Below are 25,912 nucleotides of genomic sequence, written 5' to 3'. Positions count from 1 at the left end.
GTTTACAAAAACCGCGATTCAAATAAAGTTTCCACCCAAAGCGAAACTCAGCGTTTTAAGTATTTTTGATTCCTACGAAGAAGTGAATACTATATCGCCACGCGATTAGTTCGGGAGCTAACAGTGGGAAACCCTGTAAATAAGTAGGAACTCCTTAAGTTTACCTTTCCGATGCCTGCCTCAACTGTTGATCTGTTTTCTTGTGCCATCAACACAAAACAACCTCAGGTATGCTGGTTTCCACAGGAAAAATTCTTCAACTTCAAACATTCCCACAAAAGTAGATGGCGGTTCTCTGCCGTTACCCTGCGTTTTGCCAGAAATTCACGGCCATCAGCCCGGTGAAGCATTTCACTTTGACATTGTTTTCGTTTCCGAAAACAAAAGAGGTCGAATGTGGTGTGACGAGCTCCTTGGTTTTGGGGCCAACATACGCGACGCAGCTGGGCCTACTGTACACGAAAACAGAAAAGGCAAAAGCGGCAAAACTTTTATGCTCAACTGCTTTGTGGTGGCTTGCCCCGTCGCTGGTTTCGCCACATTTTGTGAGCTTCCGTCGGCTTTAAAGAAGATCGTTCAAGGAAGAAAAGCACAAGAAAGGTAGTATAATGGGATACAACAAAAAAAGCAGGAGGAAATGGAAGAAAAGTTTTTGCCGTGGGTAGTTTTCAAACTTTGCACTTTCTACCTGGTCTTACAGCGTTCGCACGAGTTTTCCTTCATGACTTCATGGTGGAATGTGTTGAATGTTTTAAAGCATTGATTTCAAAAGAATGAACAAAAGCTCAACAGTACCAAGCGTAGGAATGTACAATGGAATACTATGTTGAACAGCACACACACACACACACATACACACACGAAAACTAGCAGAGTAAATGCATCGAGTGGGGAAAGGTGCAAACTTTTCACCGAACTGGGTCACCAGAGTGTTGTAGCATAAGTTGCAAGCTGTCAAGGGCAGCCGTGAATCACGTCACCCGACATCTTCATCTTCTCGGTGTCACCTGTCGACACCGAACATCCTGACGTTGGATGTCTCAGATTGATTTACTGCTCATACATAAACGCACGCTCACATATACATTGCCGCATTGGCAATAGCAGCGGACACGGTGTGCTCTCCCGTGCACCACAAGTTATCGCCGCTTCGGCCCATACCTTCATTAATCATTCTGCTGCTGCTGCTGCTCAAACCAGAGAGCGAGTGCAAGAAGATTTCACACCGCTTCTCATCGTCAGGTGTCCGTCAATCGCACGGGCTTCCGGTACAGCGTGCCGGACAGCACGGTATATATGGATGACATTCACTTGGGGCATTAATATGACACCCATTCGGGCGTTGGCTACACTATTAGGCCACTATTTGCATAACGGCCGCCGGCAAGGGAGCGAACAGTAGGAAGCCCGAGCTCACAGTAATCGACGCGTATTTCCACCAGGAAATCGGCAGATAATGATAGATTATCGAACGAAACCGGGGCAGGCAAACGGCTGTGAAGAGGGAGATGCTTCTGATCAATCGATAATGGATGGACGGGACGTAGCCTAACCTAATTCGCACGCTATTAATCACGCAGTTTCGATTGCGCCATCAAACGGACCATCAGTTGCGGCACACTGAGGGGCGCGTGCTGTGAAGGCTTTAAACGACCGAACCAGGGTTAAATTACAGGGTAGAGGAAAACATATCAGCACTCATTGTTCGTACATATTGGTCGGAAGCGGAAGTGCTTCTTCTTACAGGAAATTGTGTCCGTCTCGAACACGCTCGACATGTGATTTACTATGGTAAGCGTTTCCATTTCGTGGATCTTCGTTAAAAGGAGCTCAAAGATTAGTCGAAAATTTTATATATTAAAACTCAAGCAGCTTTAATATGCAGCATTTAAGAGCGGTCAACTCTCAAGAAAACATCTGGTCATTTTGATATCAAATATTGTTAATGTATTTATGAGGATTTATTTATTAAACAGATACATGATAAAAAGGAGATTGTAAACAAATGATCAGCGATAATCTTTCAAAACAAAAGAAAAACAGGCAAGAGTAGTTGATAAAACTATTAAGTAACTCTAGGTACTTACGTCTATTTCCTGATTTCATTTCATTTCATTTCATTTATTTCATACAATATCCGCCATCAAGGCTAAATATAATAGACTTAAAACTAATTTAATACTAACAAATTAACAAAATAATTCATGAAAAAATAAGCCTAACTAACCTAGTCTTGACCTAGCAAAAAAGAAAAGAAAAAAAACAAGAGTAGAGCGTAGAGACTATCATAAACTTAGCAAAAACAAAAAAAAGAGAGTAATAGAAAACTAAGGAGAATAATTAAAGGGAATTAGAAGAAAAAATACGGTTACGGAAAGAGTTAAGAGAGGAGTCGAAATCAAAAAGATAGTAAAAGTGGTTAAACAACCTGAAACAGGACAGAAGAGGGTCATTGAAAGAATAAAGAGTATGACGTGTTTCAATTGACAGAGGATCACGTGGACGAAGAGAACGAGAGGGAACATACAGCGAGATGGACGAGAGTAAATCAGGAGCATCAGTAGCAGAAAGTAATAAGCCACCAATAAAACAAGCCTGAAACACTTGGCGGCGGAAGCTTAAGGAGTGAAGATTGAATAACTGCAATCGCGTTTCATAGGGAGGTAGTGAGGCAGCACCGAACAAACGACGAAAGGCAATCCTGGTAAAGAGGCGCTGAATGCTTTCAATTCTCGAACAGCCATCAATAGTGGGAGGATTCCAGATGATACTTGCATATTCAAGAATAGGCCTTACCAAAGCACAATAAAGGATTCTTAGGATGCTTTGATCTCTAAAAATAGAGGTAAAACGTAAGATAAACCCAAGGGTTCGATTTGCTTTTAGTAGCACCTCATCACCTGATATCTGGTAAAATATCTCAATCATTGTTGCTAGTTACAGAAACAAATGCCCGTAGCCCAGCCATAACCACCAGCTGCGCCCAGCCACGGCTACGGTTCCCAGGAAAACGAGATCTATATGCTTCGGAGAAACGCTGAGCAACATTGGTTTCATAAAGTAAATCCTCTTACGGAGCTACCGATATGGTTTCGTACGCATTCGCACCGGCACATACACCTCCCCGGTATCGTGCCCGTGCATCAGCGCAATAAATATGTCTGCTCGATAAGACGAACCTGCAGTAGTACACCCGGCGTACGTACGTACGTACGTATGTGTGTACACAGTGGCACTTGGTTGCATAAATCGGCGGTTGCCTTTTATCGTCTTGCTCTGGCAGCGCAGCGCGTTCTGAAGATGGTTCCAGCAGTGCCTGCCCAGAACCAATGTAACGGCCGGTGGGCAACGAACCAGAAATGCATCAGGCCCGCTGCAAAGCCACACGCTGTCGGGATGGAAGCACCGGCCAGCCCACAATGGACAACGACCATATTCGTTTGTTTGTGGCCTGCAACCAGAACTAGCCATAATGTTGTCAATGTTGTACCGAAAGTAAACAGTCGCTTCTGTTCTTGCCAGGGCCGTACCCTCTTGTACAGCCGAAAGAGGCTGTCGCTGTACCGGACGAAAACTTGAGCTTGATGGTAGACGACAGTGCAGCGATAGTGAAACGGCAACGGGAGGATTAGCTACTGTAAGTGTCCGAGCGAAAGAAACAGTGGAGTTTGTGTGGGAGAAAGTGTGTGTGTAGCAGAGGAAGTATCACGTACAGTATCGGACAGAAAGATAGGGCATTGGTTTTTTAACGCACCGTGCACCCGTTGGGTCAAGTTTATGTGTGGTTTGTATGTGCTTGTGTGTGTGTGTGTGTATGTGTGTGTATGTGTGTGTATGTGTGTTTGTGTGTGTGTGTGTGTGTGTGTATATGTGTGTGTGCATGTGTGTGTGTGTGTGGATGTATGTTTGAATGTGTATTGATGTGTGTGTTTGTTTCACAAGTAGGTCGTTTCGAATAGATTTGTAAGTAGTTTTTTTGTGTTTTGGGTTAGGTTTTTGGTGTGATAAGCAGGACCACCGCCCTCGCGATCAGTGTGTTTTCGATGTATTAACAATGTTACGGTCTTCTTTCGCCGTGGTCTTCTGAGGACGTCCGGTTGACTTGCGCGTTTCGGTTGTCCAAACGCGTTTCAGTTGTCTAAGCACGTTTCGGTTGTCCGAAGCGCGTTTGCCACAAAAGTGCGCGATCGTTCCATTACGAACTCGATCCTTTTGCGCTTAATGCCAGCAGCAGCCATTCGCTTTTACATATGGCGCTGATGATCGGTACAACGTTTACCTCGACCCATTGTTACTAACATTGCTTGCTTGGACCGTCAAGAACGCACTGGTTAAAAACTTGGACACGGCTGATCCCGTGCTCTGCCTGCGTTCTACTTCTATACGCGATGAATTACATCGTTTTGGAGCAGCAAAAACATCGCATGGATAAAAACTATCAACGAGTACGCGAGTAAGCGTCTTCCCTTCAAAATCGAGAAAAGAATACTGCCGCGCTCATGAAACAAAACGCCCATTGAAAAGAATAACTGCGCGCCAGCTCAATGCACGCACAAAGTTTACCATTCGCACACAACGTGCAACGCAGAGATGCACGAAGGCCTTTCAATGGCGTGCACTGGAGAAACACCTGTGAGGGAATGCCGAGTTCATTGCTATTGTGCGCGTGTCCATTTCGCACCGGTGTCGCATTCACATTCATGAAACAGCACACCTGCGTTTTCGTCCGAGGAACAAGCGCTGCTGTCGATGCAAACTTTAGTTTTTATCCAAGTGTAAACGCACAATGTTTCACATGATAACACACATAATAAGAATAATTTCAACGCAATATGACATCATGGCAAGCTATGTTTTTCAGACACAAACCCGCGCACTTGCTAATACACATTAAAAAGCACACTCTCTTTCTACTACTACACACACACACACACATGCACACACACACACACATACACACACACACACACTCACACACATACACACACACACATACACACATACACACACACAAACACAAGTAACGTGGCAAAACAAGTGCACGGTGCATTGAAAAAAAAGGGTCCTATCTTAATGTCCGATACTGTACGACACGACACATTTCATCCACTGGAGTAAGATGGGCAGGCAGGCAGATGGTTCGGGTGGTGACCGGGGCAGAAGAAGAAAGCAGAAGAAATCGCTTGCCAATGTCGGAGTGCCGTGTTCTCGTTCGGTCGGACAACGATGTAATAATGTTCCAATTTCTTTGACAATGCTATGACCCCCTTCAGGGTCCCCCGAGCTGTACCGAGCTGACCGGCCAGTGCAACCTACGGCTACGGTCACTTCGTACCAACCCGGGCACACCGCATCCAGGATGGGCCATCTCTGGCAGACTCGAGTGAACCGAGGCTTCGTGTATTTTATGAAAATGTGTTCCCAATCAACAGCATCCTCCGGGCTGGCCTTGAAGCGATCCGTGTGTCTGCTTATTCGTACGTCGAAATTGTCCCTGTCAAGTAGCAATACACACACACACACACACACATACAAACCTTAGCCGGTTCATGTTCAGTACAGCACAAACGTGCGGAGCATGTACAACTCGCTTTTGGCCAGCCTAACTGAAACAAGGCTCACTTTGCTAACAGACGACCCGGTCGCAACACAACGTTTGCGTAGCGGTCAAGCAGATTCCTCTCCCGGCAGATGGGGAAACGATCGAGTTCGGTAGATTGAAAAGCGGTACGGAATGGGTGAAGGCAATCCATTAGCTTACAATAGCCTTAATCCCGAAGCAAATCGGTAACGCAATCACAAATGGGGTATTTTACGCTGCCATCCAACCGACCCGCTACCCAGCTTGAAGGGTTGATCCCTGTCCAGTTCAGCAGACTAGCAGCCGATATTCGCTCTCACGGAAAAGGTTGTATTTTTCGGAATTCGACACCGGACAACATCTGGAGGGTTATCAGGAGTGGGATGAAGGGGTGTCAGATGATCCCTTCCAAAGAAAAAGATCTATACTTACGTGATAGTGTGCTGACTTGCCGTCATCAATACTCTAATCACTTGCAAAAAAGATAAGCGCCGTACAGAATGCCTTCTATTCAATATGCTATCGGAATACTTCCCATGCTACCCTCATAGTTGTTTTCCGATAAACTGGAGTGAAATAAATGAGCCCATGAGTAATTTTCTCATGCCAAACATTTTTTACATCCTATTTTTTGCTGTTGTTCCAGTTAGACGTCAAAGTAATGTCGTTGTTCAATAAATACAAAACCGATAAATAAAGGTATAAAATCAAGGTACCCTCTTTTGTGAAAGTTCAATTAAACACATTCTGTTTGTTAATCACTGGAAATCAACACCGTAAGTTGATATCATTCCAAACATGTAACATTGATTGCATGACATCAATATCGATAACATCAAAAGGCATTTCAGATAGACAGGTACTACATCCTGCCAGCATCCCTTAGTTCCTTTCGCACGGTATCGATGGATTGGATTCATCGAATGACGTGGAGGAAATTAAACAGACTGCATCGGAAATGTTTTCAGCCAACTGAACATGCATCACTTGCAAGCAAAAGCTTCCTAAGAAACATTTGCAACATTGCAAAACTTGTACAGTCATGCTGAAGAGCACATTGCGCTGTACAAATTAATTTGATGAAATAAAGTGTTATAGTATTTACGAGGCCTATAAATTCCCTGAAAACACGTAAGATAAATATAGAATGTGTACTAAATAAGACCGTAAAAACGAAAAGCATGTAAATGAAATCAAGCAATTTTCATCGAAGAACTCTTCACACTACGGTTTTGCACTTTCACCTATTAAAAAAAAAACTGCCGGTCAGGGGTGGAATCGATTTACACGCTATTGCGCTTTTCCAGCTTCCATCTTCCGACTTTAATCTCAGTGCCGTAGGGAGCAAAGTTGGAGCAAAAAGACACCAGAAAAAACCAACGCTTAAAGGACGTTTAAATAAACGCTAGCTCGATGCCACAACAAAAAGGCCATGCATCCAGCACGATCTATTTATGATGTTTTCTGACCATTTGGTGGTCACTGTTAGGCCGCCGAAAATATTGGAACCACTGCTCCTGTACATCTTATTAAGAATTATGACACGGATTTATGCCGTCCAATATATTCTACTTCATTCTTCGTAGCTTCTGTGTATCTTCTGGGCGCGGGCTTTTGTCCACTTTCACAAAGGAAATGGCTTGATCGGTTACATAAAATATGGAGGAGAGAAAAGAAAACGGGGAGATGGTTGGTTTTTCTTTCGTATGTATGGATATAGCATAAAAATTCCAGCAGTGTAGGTTTTTTTTCGTGGATTCCATGTATTCTCAGATATTCCGACCCTGTTTGGTCAAAAAAACCAATGCAAATCAAACCGTTTAAGCTAACGGCACCGACTTACGACGAGCCAAACCAAACAGCACTGTAAATGTTAGCTTCATCTGTAAAGACGTTGCGCTTGTCGAAGCAATCGTAAAAAATCCAATTAACATGCAAATTAGCGTCGCTCAGCTTGGCGGTTACAGCGGCCATTGAACTTTAAGGACGCTTGCTTGGGCTACACCGTCGGGGTGCATCGCCTTTCGCTCTTTCTTTCTGCACCCACCGGTAGAGCGTAACGATGCAGGGGGGGAGGTGTAATGTGCGCCAAAAACTTCCGAAAGCAAAACCCAAGCAGCACAAGACGGGGCTGGAGCTTTGATTTTGCAAATTAACAAACTGCGACTGCTTTCGTACATTCCACCGGAGCTACCGATTTGCCGGCAGCATTTCGTTAATGCAATTGAAATAGCAAACGGAACAAGAAATTGCTGCAGTAAGCTGCAGTCAGATTTTTTGGCATTAGCTTTTGGCAGCTGCAGCTGCTCGGTCGGTCGTGTTCGTCTGGTTGATCTGGAAGTGGGCAAACATTATATGGCAGTGACCAATGCAAGATAGCCTGATTTGTATTCACTAATGAGGGGAATCATCTTGATGTTAGTGATTTAATATGCTTATAGCGAGTACAAAACGTTGGAGCTACAGGGCCGATTACATTACGATCTGCTACAAATTCATGTGGTTTACTTAAATTTAATTCTTGCCCTCAATGTCACTTATAATTACACAACAGAAACCAATTAAACAAGGTTCAAAAGAACACATAACAGCTTTCTGGTGAAATTCAGCTTATTTTAATGATCAAACACGACCAACATGAAGTGCGCGATGAGTGGTTCCAAAAAGTTATTTAAAAAAAAACAACCAAAAGCTCACTCAATCATACGTAGATGTGCAAAAAACACGCCAAACCCATTGGATTGCCGTGAACCAATATCAATCAGCATGCTTAATGCAAGGTGTACTTTGAGCGTGTTCTTAGAAAAAAGGCATAATTAATGAATCTACTCTAGCAGTGCGCCAGAACTGCTCAAAAGCGTAGCCAAAATGGCAATAAACCGGTTCGCTTTTTTTCACTTCTGATTAATGCTAATTCGGTCAAGCTTGTTGGTTTTTGGTTCGTTTGCGTGCTATCGCGCTCCGTTCGCCAGTGAAGCAACGAAGTACGAACGGAAAGCATCAAAAATTTAATCCCATTGCACTTGATTGAGAAACTCGAAAGCTCAAATGAAAGCGCGCACTCGGGTGAAGAAATAATTGACACATGTTATTTAAATTTTGATGTGCATTTTTCGAGCAGCACACGAAGCGGGATGGTTCTAAGCTTCTTGCACGTGCGGAATTGAGAATTAAATATTTTTTTCTCTCTTAAGTTTAAAACCTTTAGCTTGTCTGTTTTAGCTTGTCTGACTAGTGATCATGAATAATAAGGAAGAATGAGCTTTATTTTGAGGAAAGCTACCAGAGATGAATTTCAACGGGTATAACTCACCATTTTGATGTACTCGATCAACGCATTTTCTTTTTCTAGACAACAAGCTGAAATTTCAGCCTATCAGTGTTAACAGTATTCATCATCATCGGTTGAATCCATTGAACAGCTCCAACGGTCTGCCATATTGGACTTCAGCAATTTCGTACAAAAAAGATGTATTTGCAAAATTGTTTTCTATTTTGGTTTTTTTCTCTTTATAATGAGTTATAGTACTTTAATTAAACTTTAAAAAAATCAATCAAAACAATATTTAACCTTTCTTGACACAATATTTATCCTTAAATATAAAAGCAAAATAAATAAATCCTTTCAATGAGCTAAGCTAATCGCGCCCGCGACAAATCGACGTTTGTTTACATATTTTTCAGGCTGAAAAACTGAGGCTAGTTTTGCGTGTGGTTTTGTATAGAGTGTTGACATGATTTCAGCCCTCAAACTACATATAAAACAGCTGGCGAGTATCGTAAAAGCTCCGGCGAGTTAGTGTTATTATGAAAGGTCGTTTCCCTTCCACGAGTATGATTTTTGAATGCATCGGCAAACTAGTTGTAATGATTCTGTCGGTTATGTTGATTTGTATGCTGTTTTGCATAAATAAACATAAAGCATACACATGTGCGGTGTATATTGAAATACGTGTATACATACTTATACATAGACACCGCACAGCAAACATCGCTTTAATGGTACAGTCAAAAAAGATAAAAAATGATAATCTCACTGGCATTCGTACTTCGTTAATTATTTGTTAACCAATTGAGTCATGGGAAATGTGACGTAATTTTGACCACAATAAAACTGATGTTGATTGTTCTATGTTAAATCAAGGCCTTTACTGATGCCCCTTTTTCCACTCCTTTTCTTCTGCCTACGCAAAATTCGGCAACACAAAATAAACCCCTACAGTCACTAGACATTTTAAATCTTCTTTCCAATGTTTTCCGTTCGACTACTCTTTGATCCTCGCGAAAGTACGCCTCAATTCATGCTATTTATTCTCTAATTCTGCCACAGTGTCAATCTTACCAGTGCGCATCATCAACACCGTGTCTGCTTTCACTGGCAACGGCAAGGAAATTAATCCCACGACGGGTCCGCCACCGTACTGAACGGCTAGACAGCAAAGTGTGCCCTTTAGCTCGAACGCCCGCCCGGGGGTTGACGAATCGAATAAACGAAGCTGATTGCGTTGGTGCCAGCTATTTTTGGTTGCTTCCACAGCCAATCGAGGCGAGCAGCAGTTGTTTTGCCATCCCGATCGGTCGACTGATTTCGGCGCCCTTTTGCTGTGTGCTGGACGTGGGTGAACTAGTAGCAAGACGCTTCATCAAGACGCGCCTGCCAGGAAGAAACTAACCCGGGGTAGCCTTTTTCCTGCCGGCCGGTATCAATTTAGATACCGCAACGGTAATAGCGGTATCGAATTTGATTCTTTATTTTTTCCTCCTCTGTTGTCCCACCGACCGTTCACCGCTCGGTGCCCGGACAGGTCCGCCAACCGGAACACTTTCGCAAAGAGGAATTCATTCGTAAGGTATCGACATCGCAGATCGAACCCATAATCGCTATTCGCTTTCGTACCAGCAGTAGCAAATGGGGCATGCTTTCAGGGCGAATCGATTCGAGTGCTGCCTGCTTTCTTCCCCCCAAACAAGGACACAATCCATCCAGGGCCATTCTCGCTTGAGGATACGATCGTGGGAATAAATAAAAATGATATTCGATTATCTGCCTTTGCTTTACTGCTTTACGCTTTCGTTTCCAATTGGTTGCGCCACAGCGCCGAGAATCGGGATCTTCGCATCCCTCCTTGCATGATGCGCCCCCCCCGCGAAGCGAACCTTTCCACGACTGTCCCAGATTTCATCACCTCCAAACATTCAATTATTGCTCTCGGGAAGTAATCATAGCGAGCGAGCGAGCATGCACCAAATGTTGCGCCCGGTTCGGTTTTCGGTAGCTAGAGAATGGTACGGTAGTGTGGTAAAATTAATTACATCCTCAAAGCCCCGAGCCTGCCCCAGCCTGTTGGGACGCCCTGGCGGATTTTGCGACATTTGATTACGGGCATCGGGCGGCGGGGGAGGTAACCATGGGTGAACGGTGGCGCTCCATAAACGATCGGCTCGGCTTTGAACGGTGGGTGGGTGAGCAAAATTTGCATACCAGAAATGAAGCTATTCCGCTTAATGAAGTGCAAATTATGAATCAATAATCCGACGTCCCGTTTCGGGATCGGGAGCATTCGGTGCACTGTGGCGTTGCGGCAATTTGGACGAGTGCGACGCATTTTGTCGGCTACATGCCCATGATGGCAGGATGTGGAAAAGTGAAGGGCACGGGCGAACACCGAAGAGCGTAGAGTAATGGGATGTAATTATAGTTTCGGTTTGTTTTGCCTGATGAGCTGTAAAATGTAACTAAAGTTGCGATTAGTTTGAGCAACAAAATCGGATTGTTTTTGTATTTATTGGCTTTACGTAAATACTACAAGTAAGTGCTAAAATCCTCCAAAAAATTCGTTACATTTTGCTGAATTTAAAAGCACAATAGAGTATTGTGCATGGAAGCAATAAAATTATCGCTAAGAATCATATAACCTATTCTTCTACATTTATATCACTGATACATAATTTTACCTTCGGCCATGTAAATACTGAAATAAAAAAAAATATATTCTACTGTTTCCATCGAATGCTCTTTTGTATTGCACCACGGCGCCTTCGACAGTGCGCACGAGCGCACAAGTGTGAAGCTAATGAGACCAATTGATCGTACCGCAACCCAAAAGGCGATAAGCACTAATCCAAGACTTCACGTGAAGTGTCGCACGCCCCTTCAAGCCGCCGGGCACTTGCGCACGATACACAGCTTCATGCTAATCCGCCCGATGAAGGCCCTTCTTAGTTTTTGCTACATTCTCATTTCCCATTTCGCCTGCGCTCGTAATCAACGCTTCACTCGAATGGTGCAGCAGCACAACTGCCTCGCCTAACAACCGTTGAAGCATTTGGAAAGAAAAAAGTCAAACACTCGTACACTCACAGTTGTAAAACGGTGGTTGAACTGCCATTTCCTAGATCTTTGCTAGCATTTTTTTTCCGCCACTCTTACGGGACACAATCCTCCCAGACACGAGACGCTTGCATTGGCGTCTTATTTTCACCCATGCTCCAAACGGCACACTTTAAAAGCGTGCCGTATCTGAAAACCTAGCAAATGCATCGTCGGCGAAACGTGGAATGAAACAAGGAGAAGGAAAAAACACCGCTTTCGCTACCATGTACCGATGCACTGGGCACAGTTACGGTTGCAGGAGTAAAAACTAAGCTCAAAAAATGCTGTCAAGTTGCATGGCTCAGCGGGTACACCACTTAATAATGTTTCTCTCTCTCCCTCCTTCTCTCTGTATATGTGTGCATGTCTGTGCGGCCATGTTGTGTGGCCGTAACTACTCGCTGGATCAGTTTGATGTACCCGCACGACGGTTTCGAGGATCCGTTAGAGGTGTGGTGTACGGCAAATTGTGGCGACAAATTTATCGCGCCTAAGTGCCACCGGGTGGGCCTTGGGATGCTTTTTTTGTTTGTGTGCTTGGAGCAAAAGCATTCGCAATTAAAACTGCACACTTTACAGAATTTTTCCTTATTTATCATTCTTGCAATGAAAATTTATTTCCTCTCACTTTTGGGTGCCTTTTTTCACAACGCACACGACGGCGATTGTATGTGCGAGTGTGAAGGCAAACGGTACAGTATTTTTTTTTGTTCTAACGAAGATAGTGGTGTACGGGCCTTTACGCTTTTTTCCTTCCCCCTCCCCCCCTTTGATCCCTTTAACGGGTGCATTTTTCCGCGCGTACCATTTGCAGTAAATGTGGAAAGCTCGTGCTGCGTTGGGCAACTGTTGTACGACCCCTTGTACGAACCATCGCTGATGTCAACGACGGCATAGTTGGCGACGATTTCGGTAGCATTTTTTTTTTCATGATTTTGGTGACTACAAATTGTCCCTACTAACCGCTCACCATGTGGCTACATGCATCTTCCTCCTCCTTTGCGAAAGCCAGCCGACACGAGACAGTTTCGTTTGAGCACTCTGTTCACTGTGCCGTGTTGCACTCAGCCAAGTCGCGCCGGAATTGCAGGCACGCATTGCGCACCGTTTCGTGGTTCACATTTCTCATTTGCCTCCCGTGTCGGTCCGATCTGATATTCTGCTGCATCTCGTGCGAAAGGCAATCGGCAAAGGCAAGCGAGGAGCACATTCGCGCGAACGTTGGCAGCGATTCGAGCGTCGCATTTTTATCGACAATCTTTGCCGACCTATCATTTTATTCGTCTCTTCAAGTATTTGCTGCGTAAAGGAATGGCTTTTGGAGCCGTAATTGAACATGAACCAAAAAAACATGCACATGCACACACACACACAAACACACAAAGCTATCGTATCACACGGACTACGCTGAAGCCGTGTGCGCTGGTTTGGATGCTTTTATAAAAAACGCTTACTTGTGCAAAATAGTGGAGAGTCTTTTTTTTCTACTCATCTCCACTATTTCTCATTCAATTTGCTTCAACTGAAACGGCGTACAAGGAATGAAAAATATGCAAACGAGTTACGCATATCGGTGTGAAGGGAGCAAATTGGTACGTTCCTTGGCGGTAAAGTAAACACAAGCACGCCAAATCGTACCCAACACACCGAATTAAACGAACGTTCGTTACGAAGGCTAGCGCAAGATTTAAAGCAATTTTTAATGATCTGAACGGTAAACAAATGTAATTAAAAAACATGCAAATTAACGTGTTGTAAACGGTTTCGTGCTTGGGGTGCATTGCTGGCAAACACAGAACACCGAAATTGGAACACTCCACAAGGAATGTTTTTCTTTGCCTCTCATTCCTAACAGCTTTTTCTGCATAACATAGTGCGAGCGCTTCATCCACTGCTTACCATCTGCTGGTGATTTTCTCACCACGAAATGAATGAAATATTCAAAATATTCAAATGGCGCCCATTTTCCTATCCCTACCCGCAGTGCCGAAAAGATAGAGAGTGGAATTTATTTCAACGCATGTTCATGTTTTCTTTTTCCCTTTTTTTGTTGCTCCCAACATCAAGCACTTATGATGAATTCATCATCATCAACGTTTTCAGCTTTCGCTTGCTTGACGGCGATTTCTGTCTTAGTTCCCATCGGCTGCACAGTGCACGATGGAAGGATGAAAAAGCTCGCACCTCACTGACCTTAGGCTGCTCGAAAGCAGAGTCGATCGAAAGCTATTCATTTAACTGATGGAGAAAATGAATAACATGGTTGGAAGCAAAGATAGATCTAGCAGATTACACGCTTTCATAAAACAAACGCTTGATTAAAGCTAATGTTTTGCTTCATTGTTACGGGCAACCAGGCGTCTCCATGTTGCCAAAGCGCATGTTGAATGATGGTTTGCGTTAGCAAATTTATCATGAACAAACGGCGTTAGAACTTGACGTTACTGTTGATGTTACAGGGTTACTTTTGTTGCAAAGGCTATTGAACCTGTCTCAAACCGTTTGCTAAGATTTTCATCATTTTCAATACAATAACGAAGCGTTTCTACAGTTTATTTCAAGCCACTCCGATACGAAACAGTCAACAGATTGTAAGACAAATTGAAAATTTAATTGGAACCGGTTAATATCTTAATGACCTTCGTAGTTAGTCATTGTTGTGATTGTGAATTATTAGATTTGATAACACCGAAACGTATATTACCATTAACACAGTGTACTTTTTGGTAAATTAATTTTCTTATCAAAATGCATAAAATGCTTCATGTACCTACAGTGGCCGGCAATATAAAGTGGCCACTACTTACAATTTTACATTTTTTACATTTTTTCCATGAAAAATGAAGTTATTGTACTGCTTTATTTTTTGAAACATTGCTCGTGATATGCTTAAGAATGCGCAGTATGATAGCATGACAAAAATGAGAAGTTTGCTTCAAGAAAAATTATTTTTTCCAAAATTGATCAAAATCACTAAGCCAAAATAAAGTGCCCACTTTATTCATTCTACAGAAAATATTTTTCTGAACAAATATAACACCAAACTTATAATTTATATGCGTTCCTTTCACATTCTTTACATGTTCAAGGATCTTTGGCGTGATTTTTTAAAAATTTTAAAGGTTTATCTAGTTCTACATCTAGTTTTTGCATGTGGTTCTTCTCAAGTGTTATCCAGAGCATTAAATTTAAATTTATTTGTTTGTTACACCAGTTGTATCCAACTTCGAACTTATAATCTGCCACAAATTGTCGATGGAACCAAGATTTAGACTTCATGGAGGACATGCAAGGTGTTTTATACGATACTAGTTGAGAAATGTTTTTTGTATTGATTGTGTGTGTTGCGATGTTAGCCTGTAGGAACATGTATTTAGTTTTCAAACCCCATTTTTTTAAAGAAATATCCCAAAGTATTGATGAAGAATGTTAAAAAAAGTATAAGCCATAGTTGTACTTTCGATTCACACCAGTTTTCCCGCTACTCCTAAAGATAAACACCCCCTAGCTATCACATTGCAATTTTCGTAATTTACTGCTCGTTAGATGTGGCGTCCTTCAAGTTCCTCGCCCGAGCTACAGCAAGACTAACAAAGCCAATTGGCTTCAATATGATCAAGAACATGCAGATATATCGTAAGATTGTTGAAAAACTGATATTTGGACAGATGATTCCAAATTAGAACTGATGTTCAAAAATATCTAGACGCGATCCAACAAACCAATATGTATGAAGAGTGCAATGTGATGACCAGGGAGGGGATTTCTATACGAGAAGTGGGAAGTATGGTTTGAATCGACGGCATAATGAAAGCTAATACTTATTTAAGCATCCTGTGTGAATGTATCTGTTTTCTGTGAAAAATACGGAGCTAGTAAATAAATTGATATTACAACCGGAAGACGACTCAAGTTATACACGAAGAATTTTTTAATTATTTTTTTCAATCAAATCGAATAAAACTTCTTTAATGGCTCCCACTTAGACTTAACTTTAATCCTATCGAGATTTCGTGTGCAAATTTTGATGCAAATGTGGTGAAAATGACGTGATTAGGAAAAACAAAATATTTTAAAGCTCTGAAATACTCCTAGGAAGAACAAATGCCAAATACGTGCAAATAAAACAAAATAAATTATGTCAAAGATCCTCGAACATGTAAAGAATGCGAGAGGAACGCATATAAATTATAAGTTTGGTGTTATATTTGTTCAGAAAAATATTTTCTGTAGAATGAATAAAGTGGGCACTTTATTTTGGCTTAGTGATTTTGATCAATTTTGGAAAAAATATTTTTTCTTGAAGCAAACTTCTCATTTTTGTCATGCTATCATACTGCGCATTCTTAAGCATATCACGAGCAATGTTTCAAAAAATAAAGCAGTACAATAACTTCATTTTTCACGGAAAAAATGTAAAAAATGTAAAATTGTACGTAGTGGCCACTTTATATTGCCGGCCACTGTATTACTGAATTATCTTAATGAATAAAACCTTCATCAACCAACAACATCGGACTCAAGCGAAACGTACGAACGAGTGATAGAATATTCCCAGCTAATTACCAAACACCGGGCAAGGTGTGCTGAACGGCACTTGCAACACTATCCTAGCGTGGGGACACTTTTTACTCATTTATTTATTCAACAAGATAAACATTGTGCTCGAATTAAACGTTCGCATTCACGTTCTTTTCCCCGTTCGCAGACGGCTAAGGACAAGTTCTGCCATGTTCTGCTCCATCCACGTCCGTCCCTCCACCGTCAACACTACTTGGAAGTAGGTGAAAAACTTTCCTTTCGTGGTAATTAATTTTTCTAACCCCATCCGTGCAAGGTGCCGCCCCGTTTGGCACTGAACATTAATGTTTTCCCACTTGCACGGTAAGTTGTGTCAACAGCGAATGATAGTAGTTTTTGGTTTGTGTGAAACCAAAGAAAAAAAAACAACAACACGACGTTTAATACGGTTGGCTTTCGACTCTTCTGGCATCTGTTTTAGTGTCATGCTCAATGCTTCGTGTGGGACATTTGATAGTGTTTCGGCAAGATATAATATTCAATTCCATTCCTTACGTCTCATACTGCATGTGATGAAAAGTTTAAGTGAAAACGACATGCTGGATGGCAACATCTGATAATTTAATATCATCTTTAATCATAGCCATAGACAAAAGAGGGTGTGAATAATGACCATGTGGATAAAAAATACATCCCATAGCTTTTAAGAAATGACATTAATGAGTATGAGACACACAACCAACCAAGAAAAAGCCGTATGTCGCATGTCTGTTATTAGTTTATAGCCGCAGTTGAGGAGTCAAAATTTGTGATATCGTGTATTTTAGATAAACAAGTTGCTAACAATGCGATAATGTCTTGATAAAATTCGTTTAAACTATAGAAATGTTCAAATTCGGGTAGTTAGAGAATCTTCATAAATGTGTATGTAACGGTTATGAGTGAAAAATTTCAAAAACTACTATCAATTTCAGCTAAAAGACAATTATGAACTGTGCAAATCAAAATGATCGTTTCTGCGTGTCGTCATAACACAAGCGGGTCGTATCTCGAGGGTCGCCTGGACTTAGGTATATGTTAGCTATGCTGTACATTTAACTACATATTTGTTATGAAATAATTAATCTAAAAAACACACTTTATCATATAATAATCATTCAATGATCCTCCAACATCTATTGAAGCGTTTTCAGCACACCTTAATCGACAGAGAATTTGAGTTGATTGAAAAAAAAAAAAACTAAAATACAATAAAAACTTAACTCTTCCCATGAAGTATCAACATCACAACTTAGCACAATGAATTTATAGCTCCTTGGAGCTGCCATTGCAGGTTTTTCGTTGTGGTTTTGTTCGCTCACTTTTATCCATAAACTGCACATTAAACCGCACGCTGCCTTCACCACCACCATCATCATCATCATCATCTTCAATATCAGCACCATCATCATGATGTCAACTGTTCGGTTGACCGCTAGCTTGGATGAGAAATTATTTGTTCTTGCACCTAGCCTCGCATGCCAGCAAAGGCAAGGCCCCGGATCGTCTCGGCACCGGGCCCAGTCCCGCCCGAGCCCAAAAACCGCTTGCAACCGTACAAAAAGGAACGCGTCGAATGCAGCCAGCAGCAAAGGCCACGGCATCCAAAGGACGACACAAACCGCCCCTCCCATAGAGACAACGACCACAAAGCGCTGTACACTTTCATTAAAAACAAAATTGGATTAAAGCGTTTAACCGCAATGGGAAGCGAACGAAACATGGGAAGCGTGACAGCAGGGCACCTTTACGCTTGTGCAAAGCTGCAGCAGCCGTACCGGGCCGGTTTGTGGTGTGGCAAGCTCAACCCCAAACCCACCGCCATTGCTGCAACTGCACGAGCCCGCCGGACGTGGAAGAAAAATATCGTCATAACCTAATCACGAGCGCCACGAGTGTCCTTCCACGTTCGTTCGCATTGGGTCATATTTCTTCATACGCGAGCATCATCAGCAGCAGTATGGAGCAGTAACATGGGGCGGCAGTGGCAGTGCAAATGGTGGGTTACAGCGATGCACAAAGTGAAGCAAAATGGCACACCCGTTTGTACTGTGCGCAACGAAACGGTAAGAAATCCCAGGGAAATCGAATTCCAATCCAAGCTACTGATTCTCGCGCCCGTGCTCGCATTATGGCTCGATATCTCAATCTTCGTACGTCTCGAGTATGTGTGGCTAACGTGCACCGATGCTTAACCTCGTCGCCTGCAGCTTGTGTTGCAAAAGGTTGGCGCGATGCCGTGGTGGGGGACAAAATATGACCTCAAGCTGATTTGAATGCGCATGTGAGCAGCCACATTTCTGTGCTTTCTCGTACTCTGTGTCGATAACGAATGGGAGGATGTTTTTTTTCGATGGTGACGCTAACAGAATTTACTCGGATGGTGGTACAATAAATGCAACAGTTTAGTTTCTTGAAAAATAGAGTTTAAAAGTATTCCTGCAGTGAATTTTAATGGAACAAATATGTCAAGATTTACTAGAAATAAAATTGAACTTGAAACTTCAAAGAGAACCTTTAATCGTTTTTTTATCCTCAATATGAGAATAATATGAAAAATTGCGATAAAATTATCATAATTAAAGTACTAACATCGATAAGAAGAGCCTCTAACTTGTATTTAAATATAATAAATCCCCAAGCTTGCACCCATACATACCCGAATCAAGAGCGTTCTTTAGTCTAACGGTCGTAACTCAACCGCAAAACTGGAATAAAAAAAAAACAAACCCTCACCCTTGCACAAATGTTTATTCCATCTCTTCGGTGCGCTAACCGTGGCAAGGGTAAAAAGTAAATCGAACCATACCTGCACCAGCGGCTTAAATCCGCTCGCTTCGAGGCATTGATGTCTTTTTCCCGGTGCATGATGACCCTTATCGTACCCCCGCTCCCTTATCCGTGCCGCTTGCAATAGATTTGAATAGATTGTATCTCTCCACTCTCCAAGCACTCTTCATGCTGTGGCGCAACGGCTGCGCTCCGTATCCGTGCGGCGTACGGTTCGTACAGTTCGAACCTGGTGTCGTTCTGTGGTTTCAATGAGTGGCATTTCTTTTCCCCACAAACGGTCACACGTTGATAGAGGAAGAACACAAACTAACTTTTTTTTCTCTATCTTCTTCATTCCTTTCTACTCCCAACGCTTTTCACCCCTGATAAGTGCGCTGGGCCAATGAAGCCCCTGCGAAACCCCGATCGTACCGCAGGTACACTCGACTATCCGATAAGGATGTGCGAAAGATGTGTACCACCATGGTATAGACAGGATTTGCTCGATATTTATAGCCTTTTTCGATTAGCATGAATGGCACGGTGTCGTCTTTTCGGGCAAGGCAAGGCAACTTTCAGTGTGCCCTTTTCTCTTCATCACACTGCTCCGCTTGCTTTGCTGCGTGTTCTTTTCTTGCTACGTTCTTAGCGTTCTCAACGCTTCATTCGCTCTGTTCACTTTTCCTCAGGTTACACTTTTAAATTCGTGCTTCATTGGCCATTTTGCCCGTGCGAAGGGGCGCACACAACGAAAAGGGTGCATGAGGTGTGCAAGAATGCATACGATTTACCGTTTTGTCGCCCGAAGGCAATCGTTAGCACAGCACGACGACATTCTGGCGTCCCGCTCCTAACTCCATTTCACACAATCGTTTAAGAATATTGACGATCTGGTGTGCAAGTGTCTCCGCCGAGCGGTAGTGAATAAATACAGCACGAACAATCTAGAGAAGCGCGCTCATGCTCTGCAGTGCATTTTTCTTTTGCGTGCCAAGAAATAGAATGAAACGTTGTGTTTTCCTTTTCGTATAACAGCGCTGCTATGGACAATATTTAGATTAGGGCGTTCTTTTTCCATGTTTAACAGATTTATTAAAGGACGGTACAAAAAACACGCGCTAACGCTGTGCTTACGATCTGAAAACCGGGAAACTGCTCACTACCCCGGGGGGGTTTGGGTAACGCGCCATCCGCCATCGAGCGAACGGTTGAATGATACAACTTTTTTATGTCTCATATTCGTGCCGTGCCGCAATGCAATAAGCCAGATAAATGGAAAACGCCATTCGGAAAAATAAAACTCTACACCTAACACCTCCAGGATCTGTGGAGTAACGCTTACAGCGAGCGCTTCACTACGCTCAGCTTCGGTGGTTGTTAGTGTAGGAAGAAACCAACACCGACAATAGTAAACTACTTCAAAGTGCAAATGCATGCGAATGGGAAGCTACAAAGCGTGGAAACCGCCCCAAACCGAGCGCAAAAGTAGGTCGCCAAGCTTCAGCGGTTCGAAGCCAACGATATGCAAAGCAAACCCAAAAGGTAATAATAAGCAGGTACGAAGAAACGAACACGTCCACCGGGCTACGAAACCAGTGCCCTTTCTGAAATATACAGTGAGTGTAAAAAATAATCGAAAACAGACAACCAGCACAAGACGTAAAGATAAAGCCTGCCAAATCTTGTGTTATGCATATATTGTGCCAGAGTTTTGGTACTGGGCTTTGCCCGCCGCCCTAGGCGAACGAGATGTTGTACTCGATGCAGGCAAATATTTAGTTTTGACCTGGTGCAAAAAAAAAAACAACACCGAGGAAAGAAAACATGAAAATACTACCAAACACATTCCGGCAGCTTCGACTCGAGCGGCGTGCAATTGTACGGTATTTTCTGTCCAGGTACATATCTGGGCGAGAAGTTTCGGTACACCCCCCGAAGCAGTGTTTGGTACTGTTTGTGCACATTTTCCATTTCTCTGGATCTAGATGGTTGCGAGTGAGTGAACAAAAAAGAGGACTGAGAAACGGAGAGAAAATTTGTAAATTGGAAAATTTGCATGCTTTGTAAGTGGTGCAATTGTACGGCCGGCTTTGCTGTACTTTGTTCACCATATTGTAAGACAGCATTAGCATGCCATTGGTAAAGGTTTCAGGTTTCTGTGCTGTCGTTTTCTATTGGCTTCGATTAACAGCAGAAAATTATCAGTTTAACACAAATTCTGAAAGAGTATAGCATGAGGTTTTACCATGTTCATGGAGTACTGTTGCTCTATTTACATTGAATGTTAATAATTGTAACACCCAGTGGCGCATTAACACGAGTGGATGCCTTCAGCAGTCACACGAATATAGGCCTTTCTGATTTGTCGAGTGTGAAGTTGCAAGAGGAATTCTGAGAAGCAAATTTACTTGTGACTGGCGGATGGGTTCCTTTCTAGGCCCCCCCTCAAGACTTCCCGGCTCCATGCAACCACTTAGTTTGTGTGCTGTTTAATCCGCCATTGAAAACACCATAGAAGTATCAACTCGGTGAGTAAGAAATCCAAGAAAAAGAGCATATCGTTTTATGTGAAACTAATCCAATTGGATTATTTGGCTCAACAATTGATAATTGATCATGATAACTAAAACAGCTATATTAACCTTCTTGTTTCAATTTCCCTTCTGCTTGAACCAGTCAATCGATCAAACTGACTTGACAGATATCGTGATGGCGGTAATCACAATCTGTTGAACAGTGGAGTATCAGATGCATTGTTAAGGTAACCATTACTATCATCGTGGTTACCAGGGACTTTACAATCTTCATTAAACGGCCTAAAATATGAGTTAATTGAATAAGTAACAACTCGCAGATTGACTTGATACGATAACATAACCATCTGCGACTTGTTCAGCATCGAGCATAAAGGCACACTAGAGGTTTATTGCTCGTAGTAAATAGACCCATAACGCCATAAAGCTAGACTATAAATACTGTTTTTATTAACGAATGTAACTCCACTTTAATTTACAGCATTTTTAAATACCAAACAAACAATTCACACTTATGCAACGGCATGGTTTATCCATTAAATAAACTACCGTTCCCACCGGGGGTTAACCTTACTCGCCTACGAATAGTCAATCAAATGCAAACGAACAAATGTGAAAATTGCATCTAATCATCTATCAATCACGCTGGCTAAAAAAAAGGGGAAACAATTCGATGCGCTTCCCTGCCCAACCCGTTCCCCATTGCCAGTCCATCGCGAATCAGCTCGTTAACGGAACAGCAACAGCACAAGTTTGTCTACACGACAGTCTAGACAGCGACGTGAGCACAACCCGCTACTCGTTGGCTTTGCAATTGCGTCATGCATAATGAAGCGCAACCGTTTGACTGTTGCATATTTAATTTCTAATTTCACTATCCGCACACCGTTCCGGTGTTGAGCACCGGTTCTGCGGCAGTGCGGCCTTCCTCGTTCCTGCCTTGTTCCGTAATTATATCACACTCACACGCAGCCCCATATGTCAGTCATTATGTCAGTATAATCAGGAACCGTTGCAGAGATAGATCGAGTGTTGTGCCTCCGGTATGACTAAAAGTGTTGTAACAGCGCGTTTACAAAGGACGCAACTGTATGGATGATACATTTTTTCGGCTTAACATTGTACAAACGAAACTGATATCGATATCAGTAAGTAGTCTTAAATTAACACTTTGAGATAATTCTATTTTACTTAAACACTTAGAAAAGCAAAAGTAATAGTATATAATTTTATCAAATTATTTTTATTTTCCTAGCGCTATTGCTTCCAATTACTTTCTAAAGTGTATTTGAGCATTTACCTACTACATCAAAACTATAAGCAAAAGTCTATCCTTTCCCGTAGTGCATAAAACTTCTCAGATTGACACTTAATTGAGAAATTATATTGCATTTTCTCTTTTTATAGCAAAGACAAGGTTCTTTATCTTTCAATTAAATATTTCTGAAATCTGTTCAACAGCATAGTTGAATTGTGGTTATTTGGCTGCAACAAAACTACAGAAGTAAACAATAATTTTGAATTATTCTTACAAACCGCAGTAGTGGCCAATTGCATGATTGGCATCAGCTTGACCGTCGATGCCAACCAAACCATCGCTAAACTTTAAACCAAACAAATGCAATGCGCGTAACAATTTTGCCGCAGTCGCGCACAATCGCCGACAACCCGTTTGTTTCCACCAAAACATTCCTGTTTCATTCCCGACACAGCTTCCACCGACCGGTTACTGGTAGGCAACACAGTTTGCATTATTTATTCAACGAAAAAGGTAATTTCATTCACGACCCATCATTGAGCCAATACGAACGGTGGAACCACATTACTGACAGAAAGAGGAAACATTTTCCAGATACGAAGTGCTTTCAGGACAGATTTCTTCGGAAATTGTCAACTGCAGCATTCTTCTTCGCCGAACTCGCACAAACCGCCGTAACTCAAGTATCGGAAGCAAAAACGACCACGACGGACGGAAATGGTTTCCGAGCAAAACCGAGTGGCACACGGTTTAATTTCGGATTTGTTCAACTCGATTTCCACAGATAGGTCATTGTGTGTGTGTGTGTGTGTGTGTGTGTGTGTGTGTGTGAGAGTGTGTGTGTGTGTGTGTGTGTGTGTGTGTGTGTGTGTGTGTGTGTGTGTGTGTGTGTGTGTGTGTGTAAACAAGTGATGTCGTAATACACTCACAAGCACGCAACCCACAGGCACCAAACCGAGAGCGAGTTTAGTATTGATGGAAATGGAATACTAATAGGATTTGCTCGAGAAAACCGATAAAACCCATCCATTTCTGCAAAACCGCCACCTTCTTCTTCTTCCACTTCTTCCACCCGGCCAAATGCAATCGAACCGTGAGCTGTATCAAATTCTCGCTACATGATGTGCCTTTTTCAGGTCTACAATTTAGCTCCCAGCCCCGGTTCCTGCTGGGACGCATCAGAACGGCTTACCCCTTTTTTGTTTCCTTTGCCTCCGTTCCCTGTGTGTGTGTGTGTGTGTGTGTGTTTTCGTTGGTCGCAGAACGTCTTCGTTTCGCCCCGTTTCACGGCGTTTGGTAAGTGTTGCACGTGTTTTTATGCTAATGAAATTTAACCTACTTTCTACAGTCGGAAAGGCCACGGACTAACCTTGGCTACGGTTGTACGGCACCGGCCTGTAGAACAAGTGTTCTGCTTCCTCCATTCGTATGGTTTGACCTGATTCGCTGATGTATTATTCGATCCGAATTAGCATTCCGATTGAAATACGTCAATTTTGATTCCAAATTAATCCAACTTACTCTATGGCAACGTTTAAATTTAGCTAATTTATTATTATTTGACTTAATATGACCGCATATTTGCGTAACCGTTTTCCAAATGTAATTCGACATTTAAATGCACTACTTTTGATCAAGCACAAAAAAACAACACACTTTACAAACGCATTTGCCTCACTAAAGCCTAAAGCCGACGAAACCTTCCCAGCCCGTCCCGCCATCAATCACTGTCAGTCGACTGTCGCTCAACCTGTGGCGTCGCTGTTTTATGCGGCCGTTCCCGTCCTAGTTCCGGACGGCGGTCGAGCAATATCCTTCCAGCCTTCCCCACAACGTGTACCTGTTGTCGGTCAGAGATCAATAATTTCTAGCTAATGTCAGCAAGAAGCTCCAACGCAAAGAAAGCTCTGTAAACCTGACACGATCAAAGAGGACAAGACTTCTGACGATAGTTCAACCGCCAACGGCTTTACTAGTACTTCGTCAATGGGAATCCACTTATCGATGGCGGAGATTGAAGCGACCACCAGCAAGGCAATGTCAATTGCAAACTAACCACATCACCTACGGGAGGATGTAGCATAATCTATACAGTAATTATTGATTCCACGTAAATCTATTTCAACTTACGCGCACAGAGAACAAGAGTTTGTCTTGAATAATATGCAGCGAATAGGAGTGATAAAGAAACGACACGGTAGTGGTACAGTATTAAAAACACAAAGTAAAAAGTCTATTAAATCTTCATTAATGCTTCTACTTAATGCAGTTTTCGAGTATATTGATAAGTATAAAAGATGTACGACCAAATTTGAGATTTTAAAAATCCAGCACCCAACACCCAAAATCACATCACATTAACGTACGCACATTTGTGGACCTAAAAGAATCGCTCCATTAAAATGGGCCACAAAAAATCGCCTTTGAACTTCAATCTTATGGAAATTTTCCCACATCATTCGTGGCCATTAGTGGTCGCGTAAGGTCATAGCTGGACCGGCACTGTATACACCCACAATCATGATAAGACTTATGGCGATAAAAAAACGGGGGCACCAAACCGCATGCCATGATATCACACTGGCGTAACGGGCAAACGCTAAATAAAACCAAAAACAAAGAACCCCGACCAGCCGTAAGAATTTGATGAAGCTAATTAATTTTTGATGTTACCCAAAATGATTAATGGACCACATTTTGGGAGGAAACGTACTGTGTCTTACTTTTGTTTTTTTTGTCTTTGTTTCATACACTTACTTACAGCGCCTGACGGAACGACAATTTGGGATAGGTTGAAAAGGTTGTTTTTTGCACATCACAAGATTGGCCCTGGT

The sequence above is a fragment of the Anopheles gambiae genome, chromosome 2, assembly GCF_943734735.2.
Source record: "Anopheles gambiae chromosome 2, idAnoGambNW_F1_1, whole genome shotgun sequence".
NCBI lineage: Eukaryota > Metazoa > Arthropoda > Insecta > Diptera > Culicidae > Anopheles > Anopheles gambiae.
The sequence above is the reverse complement of the archived record's forward strand: the minus strand, read 5'-3'. Positions refer to the sequence as shown.